Raw genomic sequence first — 22,927 nt, forward strand, 5'->3', positions numbered from 1 at the left:
AGATTGATGCTCATGGTTAAGATGTGTCTCCTAGTTGGCACAAATGCTGAAGGCGAAGAATCTAGTCTAGTTCTCGGGCCTAGGGTTAGGGTTAGGTGTTCACTAAGATTTACAGTACCATAGAGTTACATTTAGAGATTGCATCTGACCCTGATGTGAGGGCGATGGCCAGATTGAGCTTCAGGTTTATGGAGCGGCATGACAGACGTTGAAGTTGACTATGTCAGCTGAGGTAAAGTGGCCAGGGCTAGAGTTATGGTATTGTGTTCTGTGAGGTGTACAGGAAGGATAGGGGTATGGACAGACTTAGGGCTTATCTCTGATGTGAGGAGAAGTGCGAGATTGAGGTTCAGGATTACGGTGAAGTGTGGGTCATGCCAATGGTTACGGTGAAAGGACAGGTCCAAGATTCATGGCTAGGGTTAGGATTACTGCGTCGTTCTGTTCTACAGAAAGGACAAGTTAAGGATTAAGGTTAGGGTCCAGCTCTGATGTGAGTGCGAGTGTGAAATTGCGATTCAGTGTTGAGGAGGGCCCTGGGTGATGTCAATGGTGACGTTGTGTGGATAGGCCCAGGACTCAGTGCTAGGCTTAAAATTATGTGTTCTCTCTGTTTTCCGGAGACATTAGCATTACGGAAAGTGTTAGGGTCTGGGTCTGATGCGACGGTAAGTGCAAGATGGTGGATCAGGTTTATGGTGAGGCATGGGTGACGTCAGTGGTCAAGTCGGGTGTCATAACCACGGGCCAGGGCTAGGGTAAGGGTTAGGTTTTTGGGAAACTGTAGAGGGATGGTATTGTTACATGTAGACTTAGGTCCTTCTCTTAAGTTAGGGCGAGTATACGATTCAGTTCCAGCATTACTGTGAGCCAAGGTTGATATCCAAGGTTATGGTGGATTTTAAGGAAACAGGTCCACGCTGGGGTTAGGGTTATGTAATCGTTAAAGTGTATGGGGTTTACGAGAATAGAGCTCGATTTTGGATCCTACTCTGATGTGAGGGCGTAGGCCAGACTGATCTTGATCATCATGGTGTGGCATAGGTGACATCAATGCTGACGCTGAGGGTCCAGGTTAAGGGACCTTGGTTAGCGGTAGGGTTTTTGTAAGGAAATGTCTATGCAGAAGATATGGTTCTGGATATAATTAGGGTGCAGTTTTGAAGTCAGGGCGAGTGTGAGGTCGAGTCACAGGGTTGAGGGAGTCATAGTTGATATCAATGGTGAAGGCGAAGTATCTGGTCCATGGCTCGGGTCTAGGGTTCCGTTTAGGTGTTCGATAAGGAGTACGGGTGAGATAGGTTTACAGTTAGATTCGGATCCATCTCTGATGTGAAGGCGAGCGCAAGATTGAGTTTCAGTTTTAAGGTGAGATGTGGGTGTCATGAATGCTTAAGTTGAAGTGTCAGATCCTGGCGCCAGGGATAGGGCTGGCATTAGTTGTAAGTTAAGGTGTATTGGGCTGACTGAGTGACAGTTAGAGATCTGATCCGTCTCTGATGTGAGGGCAATGGCCAGATTGATCTTCAGGATTATGGGGAGGAATGACAGACGTCAATGCTGATGGTGGCAGTTCAGTTAAAGGGGCCTGGGCTAGGTTTAGGGTTTCCTGTAAGGGAAAGTCTATGCATATGATACGGTTACGGAGAGAATTTGGGTTCAATTCTGATGTGAGTGCGAGGGTGAGATTGAGTCTCAGGGTAAAGATGTGGCTCCTAGTAGGCAGCAATGTTGAAGTCAGAGTATCTAGTCCAGGGCTCGGGTCTAGGGTTAGGCTTAGGTGTTCAGTAAGATTTACAGGAACATAGAGTTACATTTAGAGTTCGAATCTGACCCTGATGTGAGGGCGATGGCCAGATTGAGCTTCATGTTTACTTTGCGGCATGACAGACGTTGCAGCTGATGGCGTCGTTTCAGGTAAAGTGGCCAGGGTTAGAGTTATGTTATTGTGCTCTGTGAGGTGTACAGGAAGGATAGGGTGATGGACAGACTTAGGGTGTTCTCTGATGTGAGGGCAAGTTCGAGATGGAGGTTCAGGTTTACGGTGAAGTGTGAATGATGCCAATGGTTACGGTGAAGGGTCAAGTAAAGAGTCATTTCTATTGTTGAGATTAAAGGGTCTTTCTGTTCTACAGAAAGGATAAGTTAAGGAATAGGGTTAGGTTCCAGCTCTGATGTGAGTGCGCTTCTGAAATTGCGATTCATTGTTGAGGAGGGCCCTGGGTGATGTCGAAGCTTACGTTGTGTGGATAGGCCCAGGATTCAGTGATAGGGTTAAAATTTTGTGTTCTCTCTGATTTCCAGAGACATTAGCATTACGGAAAGAGTTAGGTCCTGGGTCTGATGTGACGGGGAGAGCAACATGGTGGATCAGGATTATGGTGAGGCATGGGTGACATCAATGTTCCAGGTGAGCTGTCAGGACCACTGGCAAGGGCTAGGCTAAGCGTTAGGTTTTCGGTTAGGTGAAGAGAGAGGGTGTTTTCACATTTATACATATTGTCCTTCTCTTACGTTAGGGCGAATGTGCGATTCAGTTCCAGGATTACAGTGTGGCAAAGGTGATATCCATGATGAGGTTGGAGTTTCAGGCCACTGGTCCGCGCTAGGGTTAGGGTTATGTAATCGTTAAAGAGTATGGGTTGGACCGGGATACTTTTCGATTTGCATCCTACTCTGACGTGAGGGTGAAGGCCAGATTGATCTTCATCATCGTGGTGTGGCATCGGTGACATCAATGCTGACGCTGAGGGTACAGGTTAATAGACCTGGTTTAGGGATAAGATTTTCTGTAAGGAAAAGTCTATGCGGTACATATGGTTATGGACAGAATTAGAGAGCAGTTCTGAGGTCAGGGCGAGTGTGAGATTGAGTCGCAGGGTCAATGCAGTCACAGTTGATATCAACGGTGAAGGTGAATTATCTGTTCCAGGGTAGGGTGTACGGTTAGATTTAGGTGTTCGATAAGGAATACGGGTGTGATATGGTTACAGTTAGACTTCAGATCTATCTCTGATGTGTGGGAGAGTGCATGATTGAGGTTGAAGTTAAAGCTGAAATATGGGTGACATCAAAGATGAAGGTGAAGTGTCAGATCCTGTCGCCAGGGCTAGGGATAGCATTAGTTGTAAGGTAAGGAGTATGGGGCAGATTGAGTGGCAGTAAGAGTTGTGATCTGACTCTGATGTGAAGGAAATGGCCAGAATGTGCTTCAGGATTATGGGGAGGAATGACAGAAGTCGATGCTGATGGTGGCGGTTCAGTGAAATTGGCCTGGGCTAGGGTTAGGGTTTCCTGTAAGGGAAAATCTATGCATATGTTAGGTGACGGAGAAAACTAGGGTTCAGTTCTGATGTGTGGACGAGTGTGAGATTGAGGCTCATGGTTAAGATGTGTCTCCTAGTTGGCACAAATGTTGAAGGCGAAGAATCTAGTCTAGTTCTCGGGCCTAGGGTTAGGGTTAGTTGTTCACTAAGATTTACAGTAACATAGAGTTACATTTAGAGTTTGCATCTGACCCTGATGTGAGGGCGACGGCCAGATTGAGCTTCAGGTTTATGGAGCGGCATGACAGACGTTGAAGTTGACTATGTCAGCTGAGGTAAAGTGGCCAGGGCTAGAGTTATGGTATTGTGTTCTGTGAGGTGTACAGGAAGGATAGGGGTATGGACAGACTTAGGGCTTATCTCTGATGTGAGGAGAAGTGCGAGATTGAGGTTCAGGATTACGGTGAAGTGTGGGTCATGCCAATGGTTACGGTGAAAGGACAGGTCCAAGATTCATGGCTAGGGTTAGGATTACTGCGTCGTTCTGTTCTACAGAAAGGACAAGTTAAGGATTAAGGTTAGGGTCCAGCTCTGATGTGAGTGCGAGTGTGAAATTGCGATTCAGTGTTGAGGAGGGCCCTGGGTGATGTCAATGGTGACGTTGTGTGGATAGGCCCAGGACTCAGTGCTAGGCTTAAAATTTTGTGTTCTCTCTGTTTTCCGGAGACATTAGCATTACGGAAAGTGTTAGGGTCTGGGTCTGATGCGACGGTAAGTGCAAGATGTTGGATCAGGTTTATGGTGAGGCATGGGTGACGTCAGTGGTCAAGTCGGGTGTCATAACCACGGGCCAGGGCTAGGGTAAGGGTTAGGTTTTTGGGAAACTGTAGAGGGATGGTATTGTTACATGTAGACTTAGGTCCTTCTCTTAAGTTAGGGCGAGTATACGATTCAGTTCCAGCATTACTGTGAGCCAAGGTTGATATCCAAGGTTATGGTGGATTTTAAGGAAACAGGTCCACGCTGGGGTTAGGGTTATGTAATCGTTAAAGTGTATGGGGTTTACGTGAATAGAGCTCGATTTTGGATCCTACTCTGATGTGAGGGCGTAGGCCAGACTGATCTTGATCATCATGGTGTGGCATAGGTGACATCAATGCTGACGCTGAGGGTCCAGGTTAAGGGACCTTGGTTAGCGGTAGGGTTTTTGTAAGGAAATGTCTATGCAGAAGATATGGTTCTGGATATAATTAGGGTGCAGTTTTGAAGTCAGGGCGAGTGTGAGGTCGAGTCACAGGGTTGAGGGAGTCATAGTTGATATCAATGGTGAAGGCGAAGTATCTGGTCCATGGCTCGGGTCTAGGGATCCGTTTAGGTGTTCGATAAGGAGTACGGGTGAGATAGGTTTACAGTTAGATTCGGATCCATCTCTGATGTGAAGGCGAGCGCAAGATTGAGTTTCAGTTTTAAGGTGAGATGTGGGTGTCATGAATGCTTAAGTTGAAGTGTCAGATCCTGGCGCCAGGGATAGGGCTGGCATTAGTTGTAAGTTAAGGTGTATTGGGCTGACTGAGTGACAGTTAGAGATCTGATCCGTCTCCGATGTGAGGGCAATGGCCAGATTGATCTTCAGGATTATGGGGAGGAATGACAGACGTCAATGCTGATGGTGGCAGTTCAGTTAAAGGGGCCTGGGCTAGGTTTAGGGTTTCCTGTAAGGGAAAGTCTATGCATATGATACGGTTACGGAGAGAATTTGGGTTCAATTCTGATGTGAGTGCGAGGGTGAGATTGAGTCTCAGGGTAAAGATGTGGCTCCTAGTAGGCAGCAATGTTGAAGTCAGAGTATCTAGTCCAGGGCTCGGGTCTAGGGTTAGGCTTAGGTGTTCAGTAAGATTTACAGGAACATAGAGTTACATTTAGAGTTCGAATCTGACCCTGATGTGATGGCGATGGCCAGATTGAGCTTCATGTTTACTTTGCGGCATGACAGACGTTGCAGCTGATGGCGTCGTTTCAGGTAAAGTGGCCAGGGTTAGAGTTATGTTATTGTGCTCTGTGAGGTGTACAGGAAGGATAGGGTGATGGACAGACTTAGGGTGTTCTCTGATGTGAGGGCAAGTTCGAGATGGAGGTTCAGGTTTACGGTGAAGTGTGAATGATGCCAATGGTTACGGTGAAGGGTCAAGTAAAGAGTCATTTCTATTGTTGAGATTAAAGGGTCTTTCTGTTCTACAGAAAGGATAAGTTAAGGAATAGGGTTAGGTTCCAGCTCTGATGTGAGTGCGCTTCTGAAATTGCGATTCATTGTTGAGGAGGGCCCTGGGTGATGTCGAAGCTTACGTTGTGTGGATAGGCCCAGGATTCAGTGATAGGGTTAAAATTTTGTGTTCTCTCTGATTTCCAGAGACATTAGCATTACGGAAAGAGTTAGGTCCTGGGTCTGATGTGACGGGGAGAGCAACATGGTGGATCAGGATTATGGTGAGGCATGGGTGACATCAATGTTCCAGGTGAGCTGTCAGGACCACTGGCCAGGGCTAGGCTAAGCGTTAGGTTTTCGGTTAGGTGAAGAGAGAGGGTGTTTTCACATTTATACATATTGTCCTTCTCTTACGTTAGGGCGAATGTGCGATTCAGTTCCAGGATTACAGTGTGGCAAAGGTGATATCCATGATGAGGTTGGAGTTTCAGGCCACTGGTCCGCGCTAGGGTTAGGGTTATGTAATCGTTAAAGAGTATGGGTTGGACCGGGATACTTTTCGATTTGCATCCTACTCTGACGTGAGGGTGAAGGCCAGATTGATCTTCATCATCGTGGTGTGGCATCGGTGACATCAATGCTGACGCTGAGGGTACAGGTTAATAGACCTGGTTTAGGGATAAGATTTTCTGTAAGGAAAAGTCTATGCGGTACATATGGTTATGGACAGAATTAGAGAGCAGTTCTGAGGTCAGGGCGAGTGTGAGATTGAGTCGCAGGGTCAATGCAGTCACAGTTGATATCAACGGTGAAGGTGAATTATCTGTTCCAGGGTAGGGTGTACGGTTAGATTTAGGTGTTCGATAAGGAATACGGGTGTGATATGGTTACAGTTAGACTTCAGATCTATCTCTGATGTGTGGGAGAGTGCATGATTGAGGTTGAAGTTAAAGCTGAAATATGGGTGACATCAAAGATGAAGGTGAAGTGTCAGATCCTGTCGCCAGGGCTAGGGATAGCATTAGTTGTAAGGTAAGGAGTATGGGGCAGATTGAGTGGCAGTAAGAGTTGTGATCTGACTCTGATGTGAAGGAAATGGCCAGAATGTGCTTCAGGATTATGGGGAGGAATGACAGAAGTCGATGCTGATGGTGGCGGTTCAGTGAAATTGGCCTGGGCTAGGGTTAGGGTTTCCTGTAAGGGAAAATCTATGCATATGTTACGGTGACGGAGAAAACTAGGGTTCAGTTCTGATGTGTGGACGAGTGTGAGATTGAGGCTCATGGTTAAGATGTGTCTCCTAGTTGGCACAAATGTTGAAGGCGAAGAATCTAGTCTAGTTCTCGGGCCTAGGGTTAGGGTTAGTTGTTCACTAAGATTTACAGTAACATAGAGTTACATTTAGAGTTTGCATCTGACCCTGATGTGAGGGCGACGGCCAGATTGAGCTTCAGGTTTATGGAGCGGCATGACAGACGTTGAAGTTGACTATGTCAGCTGAGGTAAAGTGGCCAGGGCTAGAGTTATGGTATTGTGTTCTGTGAGGTGTACAGGAAGGATAGGGGTATGGACAGACTTAGGGCTTATCTCTGATGTGAGGAGAAGTGCGAGATTGAGGTTCAGGATTACGGTGAAGTGTGGGTCATGCCAATGGTTACGGTGAAAGGACAGGTCCAAGATTCATGGCTAGGGTTAGGATTACTGCGTCGTTCTGTTCTACAGAAAGGACAAGTTAAGGATTAAGGTTAGGGTCCAGCTCTGATGTGAGTGCGAGTGTGAAATTGCGATTCAGTGTTGAGGAGGGCCCTGGGTGATGTCAATGGTGACGTTGTGTGGATAGGCCCAGGACTCAGTGCTAGGCTTAAAATTTTGTGTTCTCTCTGTTTTCCGGAGACATTAGCATTACGGAAAGTGTTAGGGTCTGGGTCTGATGCGACGGTAAGTGCAAGATGGTGGATCAGGTTTATGGTGAGGCATGGGTGACGTCAGTGGTCAAGTCGGGTGTCATAACCACGGGCCAGGGCTAGGGTAAGGGTTAGGTTTTTGGGAAACTGTAGAGGGATGGTATTGTTACATGTAGACTTAGGTCCTTCTCTTAAGTTAGGGCGAGTATACGATTCAGTTCCAGCATTACTGTGAGCCAAGGTTGATATCCAAGGTTATGGTGGATTTTAAGGAAACAGGTCCACGCTGGGGTTAGGGTTATGTAATCGTTAAAGTGTATGGGGTTTACGTGAATAGAGCTCGATTTTGGATCCTACTCTGATGTGAGGGCGTAGGCCAGACTGATCTTGATCATCATGGTGTGGCATAGGTGACATCAATGCTGACGCTGAGGGTCCAGGTTAAGGGACCTTGGTTAGCGGTAGGGTTTTTGTAAGGAAATGTCTATGCAGAAGATATGGTTCTGGATATAATTAGGGTGCAGTTTTGAAGTCAGGGCGAGTGTGAGGTCGAGTCACAGGGTTGAGGGAGTCATAGTTGATATCAATGGTGAAGGCGAAGTATCTGGTCCATGGCTCGGGTCTAGGGATCCGTTTAGGTGTTCGATAAGGAGTACGGGTGAGATAGGTTTACAGTTAGATTCGGATCCATCTCTGATGTGAAGGCGAGCGCAAGATTGAGTTTCAGTTTTAAGGTGAGATGTGGGTGTCATGAATGCTTAAGTTGAAGTGTCAGATCCTGGCGCCAGGGATAGGGCTGGCATTAGTTGTAAGTTAAGGTGTATTGGGCTGACTGAGTGACAGTTAGAGATCTGATCCGTCTCCGATGTGAGGGCAATGGCCAGATTGATCTTCAGGATTATGGGGAGGAATGACAGACGTCAATGCTGATGGTGGCAGTTCAGTTAAAGGGGCCTGGGCTAGGTTTAGGGTTTCCTGTAAGGGAAAGTCTATGCATATGATACGGTTACGGAGAGAATTTGGGTTCAATTCTGATGTGAGTGCGAGGGTGAGATTGAGTCTCAGGGTAAAGATGTGGCTCCTAGTAGGCAGCAATGTTGAAGTCAGAGTATCTAGTCCAGGGCTCGGGTCTAGGGTTAGGCTTAGGTGTTCAGTAAGATTTACAGGAACATAGAGTTACATTTAGAGTTCAAATCTGACCCTGATGTGATGGCGATGGCCAGATTGAGCTTCATGTTTACTTTGCGGCATGACAGACGTTGCAGCTGATGGCGTCGTTTCAGGTAAAGTGGCCAGGGTTAGAGTTATGTTATTGTGCTCTGTGAGGTGTACAGGAAGGATAGGGTGATGGACAGACTTAGGGTGTTCTCTGATGTGAGGGCAAGTTCGAGATGGAGGTTCAGGTTTACGGTGAAGTGTGAATGATGCCAATGGTTACGGTGAAGGGTCAAGTAAAGAGTCCCTTGTATTGTTGAGATTAAAGGGTCTTTCTGTTCTACAGAAAGGATAAGTTAAGGAATAGGGTTAGGTTCCAGCTCTGATGTGAGTGCGCTTCTGAAATTGCGATTCATTGTTGAGGAGGGCCCTGGGTGATGTCGAAGCTTACGTTGTGTGGATAGGCCCAGGATTCAGTGATAGGGTTAAAATTTTGTGTTCTCTCTGATTTCCAGAGACATTAGCATTACGGAAAGAGTTAGGTCCTGGGTCTGATGTGACGGGGAGAGCAACATGGTGGATCAGGATTATGATGAGGCATGGGTGACATCAATGTTCCAGGTGAGCTGTCAGGACCACTGGCCAGGGCTAGGCTAAGCGTTAGGTTTTCGGTTAGGTGAAGAGAGAGGGTGTTTTCACATTTATACATATTGTCCTTCTCTTACGTTAGGGCGAATGTGCGATTCAGTTCCAGGATTACAGTGTGGCAAAGGTGATATCCATGATGAGGTTGGAGTTTCAGGCCACTGGTCCATGCTAGGGTTAGGGTTATGTAATCGTTAAAGAGTATGGGTTGGACCGGGATACGTTTCGATTTGCATCCTACTCTGACGTGAGGGTGAAGGCCAGATTGATCTTCATCATCGTGGTGTGGCATCGGTGACATCAATGCTGACGCTGAGGGTTCAGGTTAATTGACCTGGGTTAGGGATAAGGTTTTCTGTAAGGAAAAGTCTATGCGGTACATATGGTTATGGACAGAATTAGAGAGCAGTTCTGAGGTCAGGGCGAGTGTGAGATTGAGTCGCAGGGTCAATGCAGTCACAGTTGATATCAACGGTGAAGGTGAATTATCTGTTCCAGGGTAGGGTGTACGGTTAGATTTAGGTGTTCGATAAGGGATACGGGTGTGATATGGTTACAGTTAGACTTCAGATCTATCTCTGATGTGTGGGAGAGTGCATGATTGAGGTTGAAGTTAAAGCTGAAATATGGGTGACATCAAAGATGAAGGTGAAGTGTCAGATCCTGTCGCCAGGGCTAGGGATAGCATTAGTTGTAAGGTAAGGAGTATGGGGCAGATTGAGTGGCAGTAAGAGTTGTGATCTGACTCTGATGTGAAGGAAATGGCCAGAATGTGCTTCAGGATTATGGGGAGGAATGACAGAAGTCGATGCTGATGGTGGCGGTTCAGTGAAATTGGCCTGGGCTAGGGTTAGGGTTTCCTGTAAGGGAAAATCTATGCATATGTTACGGTGACGGAGAAAACTAGGGTTCAGTTCTGATGTGTGGACGAGTGTGAGATTGAGGCTCATGGTTAAGATGTGTCTCCTAGTTGGCACAAATGTTGAAGGCGAAGAATCTAGTCTAGTTCTCGGGCCTAGGGTTAGGGTTAGTTGTTCACTAAGATTTACAGTAACATAGAGTTACATTTAGAGATTGCATCTGACCCTGATGTGAGGGCGATGGCCAGATTGAGCTTCAGGTTTATGGAGCGGCATGACAGACGTTGAAGTTGACTATGTCAGCTGAGGTAAAGTGGCCAGGGCTAGAGTTATGGTATTGTGTTCTGTGAGGTGTACAGGAAGGATAGGGGTATGGACAGACTTAGGGCTTATCTCTGATGTGAGGAGAAGTGCGAGATTGAGGTTCAGGATTACGGTGAAGTGTGGGTCATGCCAATGGTTACGGTGAAAGGACAGGTCCAAGATTCATGGCTAGGGTTAGGATTACTGCGTCGTTCTGTTCTACAGAAAGGACAAGTTAAGGATTAAGGTTAGGGTCCAGCTCTGATGTGAGTGCGAGTGTGAAATTGCGATTCAGTGTTGAGGAGGGCCCTGGGTGATGTCAATGGTGACGTTGTGTGGATAGGCCCAGGACTCAGTGCTAGGCTTAAAATTATGTGTTCTCTCTGTTTTCCGGAGACATTAGCATTACGGAAAGTGTTAGGGTCTGGGTCTGATGCGACGGTAAGTGCAAGATGGTGGATCAGGTTTATGGTGAGGCATGGGTGACGTCAGTGGTCAAGTCGGTTGTCATAACCACGGGCCAGGGCTAGGGTAAGGGTTAGGTTTTTGGGAAACTGTAGAGGGATGGTATTGTTACATGTAGACTTAGGTCCTTCTCTTAAGTTAGGGCGAGTATACGATTCAGTTCCAGCATTACTGTGAGCCAAGGTTGATATCCAAGGTTATGGTGGATTTTAAGGAAACAGGTCCACGCTGGGGTTAGGGTTATGTAATCGTTAAAGTGTATGGGGTTTACGTGAATAGAGCTCGATTTTGGATCCTACTCTGATGTGAGGGCGTAGGCCAGACTGATCTTGATCATCATGGTGTGGCATAGGTGACATCAATGCTGACGCTGAGGGTCCAGGTTAAGGGACCTTGGTTAGCGGTAGGGTTTTTGTAAGGAAATGTCTATGCAGAAGATATGGTTCTGGATATAATTAGGGTGCAGTTTTGAAGTCAGGGCGAGTGTGAGGTCGAGTCTCAGTGTTGAGGGAGTCATAGTTGATATCAATGGTGAAGGCGAAGTATCTGGTCCATGGCTCGGGTCTAGGGATCCGTTTAGGTGTTCGATAAGGAGTACGGGTGAGATAGGTTTACAGTTAGATTCGGATCCATCTCTGATGTGAAGGCGAGCGCAAGATTGAGTTTCAGTTTTAAGGTGAGATGTGGGTGTCATGAATGCTTAAGTTGAAGTGTCAGATCCTGGCGCCAGGGATAGGGCTGGCATTAGTTGTAAGTTAAGGTGTATTGGGCTGACTGAATGACAGTTAGAGATCTGATCCGTCTCCGATGTGAGGGCAATGGCCAGATTGATCTTCAGGATTATGGGGAGGAATGACAGACGTCAATGCTGATGGTGGCAGTTCAGTTAAAGGGGCCTGGGCTAGGTTTAGGGTTTCCTGTAAGGGAAAGTCTATGCATATGATACGGTTACGGAGAGAATTTGGGTTCAATTCTGATGTGAGTGCGAGGGTGAGATTGAGTCTCAGGGTAAAGATGTGGCTCCTAGTAGGCAGCAATGTTGAAGTCAGAGTATCTAGTCCAGGGCTCGGGTCTAGGGTTAGGCTTAGGTGTTCAGTAAGATTTACAGGAACATAGAGTTACATTTAGAGTTCGAATCTGACCCTGATGTGAGGGCGATGGCCAGATTGAGCTTCATGTTTACTTTGCGGCATGACAGACGTTGCAGCTGATGGCGTCGTTTCAGGTAAAGTGGCCAGGGTTAGAGTTATGTTATTGTGCTCTGTGAGGTGTACAGGAAGGATAGGGTGATGGACAGACTTAGGGTGTTCTCTGATGTGAGGGCAAGTTCGAGATGGAGGTTCAGGTTTACGGTGAAGTGTGAATGATGCCAATGGTTACGGTGAAGGGTCAAGTAAAGAGTCCCTTCTATTGTTGAGATTAAAGGGTCTTTCTGTTCTACAGAAAGGATAAGTTAAGGAATAGGGTTAGGTTCCAGCTCTGATGTGAGTGCGCTTCTGAAATTGCGGTTCATTGATGAGGAGGGCCCTGGGTGATGTCGAAGCTTACGTTGTGTGGATAGGCCCAGGATTCAGTGATAGGGTTAAAATTTTGTGTTCTCTCTGATTTCCAGAGACATTAGCATTATGGAAAGAGTTAGGTCCTGGGTCTGATGTGACGGGGAGAGCAACATGGTGGATCAGGATTATGGTGAGGCATGGGTGACATCAATGTTCCAGGTGAGCTGTCAGGACCACTGGCCAGGGCTAGGCTAAGCGTTAGGTTTTCGGTTAGGTGAAGAGAGAGGGTGTTTTCACATTTATACATATTGTCCTTCTCTTACGTTAGGGCGAATGTGCGATTCAGTTCCAGGATTACAGTGTGGCAAAGGTGATATCCATGATGAGGTTGGAGTTTCAGGCCACTGGTCCGCGCTAGGGTTAGGGTTATGTAATCGTTAAAGAGTATGGGTTGGACCGGGATACTTTTCGATTTGCATCCTACTCTGACGTGAGGGCGAAGGCCAGATTGATCTTCATCATCGTGGTGTGGCATCGGTGACATCAATGCTGACGCTGAGGGTACAGGTTAATAGACCTGGTTTAGGGATAAGATTTTCTGTAAGGAAAAGTCTATGCGGTACATATGGTTATGGACAGAATTAGAGAGCAGTTCTGAGGTCAGGGCGAGTGTGAGATTGAGTCGCAGGGTCAATGCAGTCACAGTTGATATCAACGGTGAAGGTGAATTATCTGTTCCAGGGTAGGGTGTATGGTTAGATTTAGGTGTTCGATAAGGAATACGGGTGTGATATGGTTACAGTTAGACTTCAGATCTATCTCTGATGTGTGGGAGAGTGCATGATTGAGGTTGAAGTTAAAGCTGAAATATGGGTGACATCAAAGATGAAGGTGAAGTGTCAGATCCTGTCGCCAGGGCTAGGGTTAGCATTAGTTGTAAGGTAAGGAGTATGGGGCAGATTGAGTGGCAGTAAGAGTTCTGATCTGACTCTGATGTGAAGGAAATGGCCAGAATGTGCTTCAGGATTATGGGGAGGAATGACAGAAGTCGATGCTGATGGTGGCGGTTCAGTGAAATTGGCCTGGGCTAGGGTTAGGGTTTCCTGTAAGGGAAAATCTATGCATATGTTACGGTGACGGAGAAAACTAGTGTTCAGTTCTGATGTGTGGACGAGTGTGAGATTGAGGCTCATGGTTAAGATGTGTCTCCTAGTTGGCACAAATGTTGAAGGCGAAGAATCTAGTCTAGTTCTCGGGCCTAGGGTTAGGGTTAGTTGTTCACTAAGATTTACAGTAACATAGAGTTACATTTAGAGTTTGCATCTGACCCTGATGTGAGGGCGATGGCCAGATTGAGCTTCAGGTTTATGGAGCGGCATGACAGACGTTGAAGTTGACTATGTCAGCTGAGGTAAAGTGGCCAGGGCTAGAGTTATGGTATTGTGTTCTGTGAGGTGTACAGGAAGGATAGGGGTATGGACAGACTTAGGGCTTATCTCTAATGTGAGGAGAAGTGCGAGATTGAGGTTCAGGATTACGGTGAAGTGTGGGTCATGCCAATGGTTACGGTGAAAGGACAGGTCCAAGATTCATGGCTAGGGTTAGGATTACTGCGTCGTTCTGTTCTACAGAAAGGACAAGTTAAGGATTAAGGTTAGGGTCCAGCTCTGATGTGAGTGCGAGTGTGAATTTGCGATTAAGTGTTGAGGAGGGCCCTGGGTGATGTCAATGGTGACGTTGTGTGGATAGGCCCAGGACTCAGTGCTAGGCTTAAAATTTTGTGTTCTCTCTGTTTTCCGGAGACATTAGCATTACGGAAAGTGTTAGGGTCTGGGTCTGATGCGACGGTAAGTGCAAGATGGTGGATCAGGTTTATGGTGAGGCATGGGTGACGTCAGTGGTCAAGTCGGGTGTCATAACCACGGGCCAGGGCTAGGGTAAGGGTTAGGTTTTTGGGAAACTGTAGAGGGGTGGTATTGTTACATGTAGACTTAGGTCCTTCTCTTAAGTTAGGGCGAGTATACGATTCAGTTCCAGCATTACTGTGAGCCAAGGTTGATATCCAAGGTTATGGTGGATTTTAAGGAAACAGGTCCACGCTGGGGTTAGGGTTATGTAATCGTTAAAGTGTATGGGGTTTACGTGAATAGAGCTCGATTTTGGATCCTACTCTGATGTGAGGGCGTAGGCCAGACTGATCTTGATCATCATGGTGTGGCATAGGTGACATCAATGCTGACGCTGAGGGTCCAGGTTAAGGGACCTTGGTTAGCGGTAGGGTTTTTGTAAGGAAATGTCTATGCAGAAGATATGGTTCTGGATATAATTAGGGTGCAGTTTTGAAGTCAGGGCGAGTGTGAGGTCGAGTCACAGGGTTGAGGGAGTCATAGTTGATATCAATGGTGAAGGCGAAGTATCTGGTCCATGGCTCGGGTCTAGGGATCCGTTTAGGTGTTCGATAAGGAGTACGGGTGAGATAGGTTTACAGTTAGATTCGGATCCATCTCTGATGTGAAGGCGAGCGCAAGATTGAGTTTCAGTTTTAAGGTGAGATGTGGGTGTCATGAATGCTTAAGTTGAAGTGTCAGATCCTGGCGCCAGGGATAGGGCTGGCATTAGTTGTAAGTTAAGGTGTATTGGGCTGACTGAGTGACAGTTAGAGATCTGATCCGTCTCCGATGTGAGGGCAATGGCCAGATTGATCTTCAGGATTATGGGGAGGAATGACAGACGTCAATGCTGATGGTGGCAGTTCAGTTAAAGGGGCCTGGGCTAGGTTTAGGGTTTCCTGTAAGGGAAAGTCTATGCATATGATACGGTTACGGAGAGAATTTGGGTTCAATTCTGATGTGAGTGCGAGGGTGAGATTGAGTCTCAGGGTAAAGATGTGGCTCCTAGTAGGCAGCAATGTTGAAGTCAGAGTATCTAGTCCAGGGCTCGGGTCTAGGGTTAGGCTTAGGTGTTCAGTAAGATTTACAGGAACATAGAGTAACATTTAGAGTTCGAATCTGACCCTGATGTGAGGGCGATGGCCAGATTGAGCTTCATGTTTACTTTGCGGCATGACAGACGTTGCAGCTGATGGCGTCGTTTCAGGTAAAGTGGCCAGGGTTAGAGTTATGTTATTGTGCTCTGTGAGGTGTACAGGAAGGATAGGGTGATGGACAGACTTAGGGTGTTCTCTGATGTGAGGGCAAGTTCGAGATGGAGGTTCAGGTTTACGGTGAAGTGTGAATGATGCCAATGGTTACGGTGAAGGGTCAAGTAAAGAGTCCCTTCTATTGTTGAGATTAAAGGGTCTTTCTGTTCTACAGAAAGGATAAGTTAAGGAATAGGGTTAGGTTCCAGCTCTGATGTGAGTGCGCTTCTGAAATTGCGGTTCATTGTTGAGGAGGGCCCTGGGTGATGTCGAAGCTTACGTTGTGTGGATAGGCCCAGGATTCAGTGATAGGGTTAAAATTTTGTGTTCTCTCTGATTTCCAGAGACATTAGCATTACGGAAAGAGTTAGGTCCTGGGTCTGATGTGACGGGGAGAGCAACATGGTGGATCAGGATTATGGTGAGGCATGGGTGACATCAATGTTCCAGGTGAGCTGTCAGGACCACTGGCCAGGGCTAGGCTAAGCGTTAGGTTTTCGGTTAGATGAAGAGAGAGGGTGTTTTCACATTTATACATATTGTCCTTCTCTTACGTTAGGGCGAATGTGCGATTCAGTTCCAGGATTACAGTGTGGCAAAGGTGATATCCATGATGAGGTTGGAGTTTCAGGCCACTGGTCCGCGCTAGGGTTAGGGTTATGTAATCGTTAAAGAGTATGGGTTGGACCGGGATACTTTTCGATTTGCATCCTACTCTGACGTGAGGGCGAAGGCCAGATTGATCTTCATCATCGTGGTGTGGCATCGGTGACATCAATGCTGACGCTGAGGGTACAGGTTAATAGACCTGGTTTAGGGATAAGATTTTCTGTAAGGAAAAGTCTATGCGGTACATATGGTTATGGACAGAATTAGAGAGCAGTTCTGAGGTCAGGGCGAGTGTGAGATTGAGTCGCAGGGTCAATGCAGTCACAGTTGATATCAACGGTGAAGGTGAATTATCTGTTCCAGGGTAGGGTGTACGGTTAGATTTAGGTGTTCGATAAGGAATACGGGTGTGATATGGTTACAGTTAGACTTCAGATCTATCTCTGATGTGTGGGAGAGTGCATGATTGAGGTTGAAGTTAAAGCTGAAATATGGGTGACATCAAAGATGAAGGTGAAGTGTCAGATCCTGTCGCCAGGGCTAGGGTTAGCATTAGTTGTAAGGTAAGGAGTATGGGGCAGATTGAGTGGCAGTAAGAGTTCTGATCTGACTCTGATGTGAAGGAAATGGCCAGAATGTGCTTCAGGATTATGGGGAGGAATGACAGAAGTCGATGCTGATGGTGGCGGTTCAGTGAAATTGGCCTGGGCTAGGGTTAGGGTTTCCTGTAAGGGAAAATCTATGCATATGTTACGGTGACGGAGAAAACTAGGGTTCAGTTCTGATGTGTGGACGAGTGTGAGATTGAGGCTCATGGTTAAGATGTGTCTCCTAGTTGGCACAAATGTTGAAGGCGAAGAATCTAGTCTAGTTCTCGGGCCTAGGGTTAGGGTTAGTTGTTCACTAAGATTTACAGTAACATAGAGTTACATTTAGAGTTTGCATCTGACCCTGATGTGAGGGCGATGGCCAGATTGAGCTTCAGGTTTATGGAGCGGCATGACAGACGTTGAAGTTGACTATGTCAGCTGAGGTAAAGTGGCCAGGGCTAGAGTTATGGTATTGTGTTCTGTGAGGTGTACAGGAAGGATAGGGGTATGGACAGACTTAGGGCTTATCTCTGATGTGAGGAGAAGTGCGAGATTGAGGTTCAGGATTACGGTGAAGTGTGGGTCATGCCAATGGTTACGGTGAAAGGACAGGTCCAAGATTCATGGCTAGGGTTAGGATTACTGCGTCGTTCTGTTCTACAGAAAGGACAAGTTAAGGATTAAGGTTAGGGTCCAGCTCTGATGTGAGTGCGAGTGTGAAATTGCGATTCAGTGTTGAGGAGGGCCCTGGGTGATGTCAATGGTGACGTTGTGTGGATAGGCCCAGGACTCAGTGCTAGGCTTAAAATTTTGTGTTCTCTCTGTTTTCCGGAGACATTAGCATTACGGAAAGTGTTAGGGTCTGGGTCTGATGCGACGGTAAGTGCAAGATGGTGGATCAGGTTTATGGTGAGGCATGGGTGACGTCAGTGGTCAAGTCGGGTGTCATAACCACGGGCCAGGGCTAGGGTAAGGGTTAGGTTTTTGGGAAACTGTAGAGGGATGGTATTGTTACATGTAGACTTAGGTCCTTCTCTTAAGTTAGGGCGAGTATACGATTCAGTTCCAGCATTACTGTGAGCCAAGGTTGATATCCAAGGTTATGGTGGATTTTAAGGAAACAGGTCCACGCTGGGGTTAGGGTTATGTAATCGTTAAAGTGTATGGGGTTTACGTGAATAGAGCTCGATTTTGGATCCTACTCTGATGTGAGGGCGTAGGCCAGACTGATCTTGATCATCATGGTGTGGCATAGGTGACATCAATGCTGACGCTGAGGGTCCAGGTTAAGGGACCTTGGTTAGCGGTAGGGTTTTTGTAAGGAAATGTCTATGCAGAAGATATGGTTCTGGATATAATTAGGGTGCAGTTTTGAAGTCAGGGCGAGTGTGAGGTCGAGTCACAGGGTTGAGGGAGTCATAGTTGATATCAATGGTGAAGGCGAAGTATCTGGTCCATGGCTCGGGTCTAGGGATCCGTTTAGGTGTTCGATAAGGAGTACAGGTGAGATAGGTTTACAGTTAGATTCGGATCCATCTCTGATGTGAAGGCGAGCGCAAGATTGAGTTTCAGTTTTAAGGTGAGATGTGGGTGTCATGAATGCTTAAGTTGAAGTGTCAGATCCTGGCGCCAGGGATAGGGCTGGCATTAGTTGTAAGTTAAGGTGTATTGGGCTGACTGAATGACAGTTAGAGATCTGATCCGTCTCTGATGTGAGGGCAATGGCCAGATTGATCTTCAGGATTATGGGGATGAATGACAGACGTCAATGCTGATGGTGGCAGTTCAGTTAAAGGGGCCTGGGCTAGGTTTTATGGTTTCCTGTAAGGGAAAGTCTATGCATATGATACGGTTACGGAGAGAATTTGGGTTCAATTCTGATGTGAGTGCGAGGGTGAGATTGAGTCTCAGGGTAAAGATGTGGCTCCTAGTAGGCAGCAATGTTGAAGTCAGAGTATCTAGTCCAGGGCTCGGGTCTAGGGTTAGGCTTAGGTGTTCAGTAAGATTTAGAGGAACATAGAGTTACATTTAGAGTTCGAATCTGACCCTGATGTGAGGGCGATGGCCAGATTGAGCTTCATGTTTACTTTGCGGCATGACAGACGTTGCAGCTGATGGCGTCGTTTCAGGTAAAGTGGCCAGGGTTAGAGTTATGTTATTGTGCTCTGTGAGGTGTACAGGAAGGATAGGGTGATGGACAGACTTAGGGTGTTCTCTGATGTGAGGGCAAGTTCGAGATGGTGGTTCAGGTTTACGGTGAAGTGTGAATGATGCCAATGGTTACGGTGAAGGGTCAAGTAAAGAGTCCCTTCTATTGTTGAGATTAAAGGGTCTTTCTGTTCTACAGAAAGGATAAGTTAAGGAATAGGGTTAGGTTCCAGCTCTGATGTGAGTGCGGTTCTGAAATTGCGGTTCATTGTTGAGGAGGGCCCTCGGTGATGTCGAAGCTTACGTTGTGTGGATAGGCCCAGGATTCAGTGATAGGGTTAAAATTTTGTGTTCTCTCTGATTTCCAGAGACATTAGCATTACGGAAAGAGTTAGGTCCTGGGTCTGATGTGACGGGGAGAGCAACATGGTGGATCAGGATTATGGTGAGGCATGGTTGACATCAATGTTCCAGGTGAGCTGTCAGGACCACTGGCCAGGGCTAGGCTAAGCGTTAGGTTTTCGGTTAGGTGAAGAGAGAGGGTGTTTTCACATTTATACATATTGTCCTTCTCTTACGTTAGGGCAAATGTGCGATTCAGTTCCAGGATTACAGTGTGGCAAAGGTGATATCCATGATGAGGTTGGAGTTTCAGGCCACTGGTCCGCGCTAGGGTTAGGGTTATGTAATCGTTAAAGAGTATGGGTTGGACCGGGATACTTTTCGATTTGCATCCTACTCTGACGTGAGGGCGAAGGTCAGATTCATCTTCATCATCGTGGTGTGGCATCGGTGACATCAATGCTGACGCTGAGGGTACAGGTTAATAGACCTGGTTTAGGGATAAGATTTTCTGTAAGGAAAAGTCTATGCGGTACATATGGTTATGGACAGAATTAGAGAGCAGTTCTGAGGTCAGGGCGAGTGTGAGATTGAGTCGCAGGGTCAATGCAGTCACAGTTGATATCAACGGTGAAGGTGAATTATCTGTTCCAGGGTAGGGTGTACGGTTAGATTTAGGTGTTCGATAAGGAATACGGGTGTGATATGGTTACAGTTAGACTTCAGATCTATCTCTGATGTGTGGGAGAGTGCATGATTGAGGTTGAAGTTAAAGCTGAAATATGGGTGACATCAAAGATGAAGGTGAAGTGTCAGATCCTGTCGCCAGGGCTAGGGTTAGCATTAGTTGTAAGGTAAGGAGTATGGGGCAGATTGAGTGGCAGTAAGAGTTCTGATCTGACTCTGATGTGAAGGAAATGGCCAGAATGTGCTTCAGGATTATGGGGAGGAATGACAGAAGTCGATGCTGATGGTGGCGGTTCAGTGAAATTGGCCTGGGCTAGGGTTAGGGTTTCCTGTAAGGGAAAATCTATGCATATGTTACGGTGACGGAGAAAACTAGGGTTCAGTTCTGATGTGTGGACGAGTGTGAGATTGAGGCTCATGGTTAAGATGTGTCTCCTAGTTGGCACAAATGTTGAAGGCGAAGAATCTAGTCTAGTTCTCGGGCCTAGGGTTAGGGTTAGTTGTTCACTAAGATTTACAGTAACATAGAGTTACATTTAGAGTTTGCATCTGACCCTGATGTGAGGGCGATGGCCAGATTGAGCTTCAGGTTTATGGAGCGGCATGACAGACGTTGAAGTTGACTATGTCAGCTGAGGAAAAGTGGCCAGGGCTAGAGTTATGGTATTGTGTTCTGTGAGGTGTACAGGAAGGATAGGGGTATGGACAGACTTAGGGCTTATCTCTGATGTGAGGAGAAGTGCGAGATTGAGGTTCAGGATTACGGTGAAGTGTGGGTCATGCCAATGGTTACGGTGAAAGGACAGGTCCAAGATTCATGGCTAGGGTTAGGATTACTGCGTCGTTCTGTTCTAAAGAAAGGACAAGTTAAGGATTAAGGTTAGGGTCCAGCTCTGATGTGAGTGCGAGTGTGAAATTGCGATTCAGTGTTGAGGAGGGCCCTGGGTGATGTCAATGGTGACGTTGTGTGGATAGGCCCAGGACTCAGTGCTAGGCTTAAAATTTTGTGTTCTCTCTGTTTTCCGGAGACATTAGCATTACGGAAAGTGTTAGGGTCTGGGTCTGATGCGACGGTAAGTGCAAGATGGTGGATCAGGTTTATGGTGAGGCATGGGTGACGTCAGTGGTCAAGTCGGGTGTCATAACCACGGGCCAGGGCTAGGGTAAGGGTTAGGTTTTTGGGAAACTGTAGAGGGATGGTATTGTTACATGTAGACTTAGGTCCTTCTCTTAAGTTAGGGCGAGTATACGATTCAGTTCCAGCATTACTGTGAGCCAAGGTTGATATCCAAGGTTATGGTGGATTTTAAGGAAACAGGTCCACGCTGGGGTTAGGGTTATGTAATCGTTAAAGTGTATGGGGTTTACGTGAATAGAGCTCGATTTTGGATCCTACTCTGATGTGAGGGCGTAGGCCAGACTGATCTTGATCATCATGGTGTGGCATAGGTGACATCAATGCTGACGCTGAGGGTCCAGGTTAAGGGACCTTGGTTAGCGGTAGGGTTTTTGTAAGGAAATGTCTATGCAGAAGATATGGTTCTGGATATAATTAGGGTGCAGTTTTGAAGTCAGGGCGAGTGTGAGGTCGAGTCACAGGGTTGAGGGAGTCATAGTTGATATCAATGGTGAAGGCGAAGTATCTGGTCCATGGCTCGGGTCTAGGGATCCGTTTAGGTGTTCGATAAGGAGTACGGGTGAGATAGGTTTACAGTTAGATTCGGATCCATCTCTGATGTGAAGGCGAGCGCAAGATTGAGTTTCAGTTTTAAGGTGAGATGTGGGTGTCATGAATGCTTAAGTTGAAGTGTCAGATCCTGGCGCCAGGGATAGGGCTGGCATTAGTTGTAAGTTAAGGTGTATTGGGCTGACTGAGTGACAGTTAGAGATCTGATCCGTCTCCGATGTGAGGGCAATGGCCAGATTGATCTTCAGGATTATGGGGAGGAATGACAGACGTCAATGCTGATGGTGGCAGTTCAGTTAAAGGGGCCTGGGCTAGGTTTAGGGTTTCCTGTAAGGGAAAGTCTATGCATATGATACGGTTACGGAGAGAATTTGGGTTCAATTCTGATGTGAGTGCGAGGGTGAGATTGAGTCTCAGGGTAAAGATGTGGCTCCTAGTAGGCAGCAATGTTGAAGTCAGAGTATCTAGTCCAGGGCTCGGGTCTAGGCTTAGGCTTAGGTGTTCAGTAAGATTTACAGGAACATAGAGTTACATTTAGAGTTCGAATCTGACCCTGATGTGAGGGCGATGGCCAGATTGAGCTTCATGTTTACTTTGCGGCATGACAGACGTTGCAGCTGATGGCGTCGTTTCAGGTAAAGTGGCCAGGGTTAGAGTTATGTTATTGTGCTCTGTGAGGTGTACAGGAAGGATAGGGTGATGGACAGACTTAGGGTGTTCTCTGATGTGAGGGCAAGTTCGAGATGGAGGTTCAGGTTTACGGTGAAGTGTGAATGATGCCAATGGTTACGGTGAAGGGTCAAGTAAAGAGTCCCTTCTATTGTTGAGATTAAAGGGTCTTTCTGTTCTACAGAAAGGATAAGTTAAGGAATAGGGTTAGGTTCCAGCTCTGATGTGAGTGCGCTTCTGAAATTGCGGTTCATTGTTGAGGAGGGCCCTGGGTGATGTCGAAGCTTACGTTGTGTGGATAGGCCCAGGATTCAGTGATAGGGTTAAAATTTTGTGTTCTCTCTGATTTCCAGAGACATTAGCATTACGGAAAGAGTTAGGTCCTGGGTCTGATGTGACGGGGAGAGCAACATGGTGGATCAGGATTATGGTGAGGCATGGGTGACATCAATGTTCCAGGTGAGCTGTCAGGACCACTGGGCAGGGCTAGGCTAAGCGTTAGGTTTTCGGTTAGGTGAAGAGAGAGGGTGTTTTCACATTTATACATATTGTCCTTCTCTTACGTTAGGGTGAATGTGCGATTCAGTTCCAGGATTACAGTGTGGCAAAGGTGATATCCATGATGAGGTTGGAGTTTCAGGTTACTGGTCCGCGCTAGGGTTAGGGTTATGTAATCGTTAAAGAGTATGGGTTGGACCGGGATACTTTTCGATTTGCATCCTACTCTGACGTGAGGGCGAAGGCCAGATTGATCTT

Source organism: Manis pentadactyla, chromosome 1 (genome assembly GCF_030020395.1).
Source record: "Manis pentadactyla isolate mManPen7 chromosome 1, mManPen7.hap1, whole genome shotgun sequence".
Lineage (NCBI taxonomy): Eukaryota > Metazoa > Chordata > Mammalia > Pholidota > Manidae > Manis > Manis pentadactyla.